Here is a 1,617-nt window from a genome sequence, read left to right on the forward strand (position 1 = left end):
GCCCGCCCGGCACCTCTCAGCAGCTCCGTCCCGCCCCGCGCCCCGCGTCCCCGCCGGCGCCAGGCATCTCGGGCATCTCCGTGAGCGCCGGGCGGAGGCTGGCCGCGCGGGACGCCGGCCCGGCAAAGGCTTCCGCTGGCCCCGGCGCCCTCCTCTCGCTGCTGCCGCGAGGGGCTGAGCAGCGCGCTGACGCCTCTGCCTCGAGCCGTGGGCTCTGCGCGGCCCCCGGGCCGGTCCCCCCCGCCGGCCCTGCGCCCGGCTGCCTCCCGCTCCTGCCACCTCGCCGCGCCCGGAGCGGGAAGCGCTGGCTGGCTCCCGCGCAGCGGTCCTCCCCCGCCGCGAGCTCCCCTCCCGCCGGGCCTGTGCACGATAACCCCCTCCGGAAGTCTCACGGCACGGCTTTTATGCTCTGTCACATTTTTGGAACATATGGTTTTAAATAATTCAATTTACTTTTCATGTGTTTTGCTGTGACTTTTTTTCCCGTATCCCTTTTCTCCTTCCTCCTCGCTCTCTGCACTCTCAGGAGCGGACACGCGCACACGAGTGGATAAGGGGGTTCAGCGCCTTGTGGCCCCGTCCTGCACCCCGTCCCCTCGAGCCCCAGCGGTGCACGAGGGGTGGCAGCGGCAGCATGCTGGGGAACCTCGGGGGAGAGGCGGCGGCCGGGCAAGCCGCCGGTTGGGAAGGGGAGAAGGGGGCATGGAGCAGAGGGGGCGCTTGGGCCGCGGGCAGAGCGCGGTGCAGGTTGGTGTGACGTCTGTCTGTGGCGCCTGGGAAGTGGGACTTAGCCCAGGAGCAGCTGCTCTCTCCCCCCTAAATTATTTCCAGCCCTCGGCGGGAGTCCCGTGCACAGTGCAGCGCAGGACCGCTGGGCGTCTCGTGGTGTGCACGGCGCTGCACGGTGCCCGCAGGGGCAGGAGGGCGCCTGGTCTCCCTGCAAAGCCTGGATGTCCCACGCTGGCCCTGCCTGTAGCTGGGCTCTCGCCTGCCCCCACGTTCCACCCAGGGCCTCTGTGAGTCTCCGAGCCTTGAGTGCCCAGCTCAGGTGCATCTCGTGTATTAACTGTATCTCTTCTCTTCCCTCCCCAGGATGAAGTGAGTTAGAGCTAAAAACCAGGCAAGAAACCAGCCCTTGAAACCTCCGAAAGGTAGGAGAGACTTCAGACTGCAATGGGTATGTCACTACGCCCTCCTGGGTTCTCTTTTCCTCTGCGTGTCTCGCTCCTCATGGCCTGCTCTCGGAGGCTGTGTCTGCACTAGAGCTTTTGGGGCTGGGCTCCGGCGAACTGTAAAGAGGCCTGAAGAGGGAGGAAGGTCTAATGCAGACACGGCCGTGTGTGTCCTGATCCCGTCTTTGTCCTTGTGTACCGGTTGTGCTGGGCACCTGGCTTTGGTGCCGTGGGTTCTCCTCRATTTCTCCTGTGCTGCCTCTGTCTTTACAGATACAAGCGTGTGTGTGCCTCTCTGTCCCCATCTGTGCGGGCTGGTGGGAGGCGGGCGCGGGCGTCACAGGGAGTCGCGTGCAGTCTCTGCGTTCCCTGTGAGGTTGAGTTGAGCTCAGTTCACGCAGAAGCAGCTTTAGATGGCGTGGAGTTCGCTCCTGTCCTCAGCTGG

At 65.2% G+C, this 1,617-nt stretch overlaps 1 long non-coding RNA gene across 1 annotated transcript in view; it reads left to right on the top strand.

Moving 5' to 3' along the window:
• Positions 1 to 1,248, top strand: part of LOC146593499 (uncharacterized) — a 96,181-nt gene extending 94,933 nt beyond the window's left edge. Inside the window, exon 3 of the long non-coding RNA XR_014896371.1 lies at positions 1,093 to 1,248. This is a non-coding gene — a long non-coding RNA (uncharacterized LOC146593499). The remainder of the gene's footprint in view (positions 1 to 1,092) is intronic.
• The last annotated feature ends 369 nt before the right edge of the window (positions 1,249 to 1,617 follow it).

This window comes from Rhea americana, unplaced genomic scaffold, assembly GCF_003343005.1.
Source record: "Rhea americana isolate MKP2758 unplaced genomic scaffold, rheAme1 scaffold_293, whole genome shotgun sequence".
Taxonomy (NCBI): Eukaryota; Metazoa; Chordata; class Aves; order Rheiformes; family Rheidae; genus Rhea; species Rhea americana.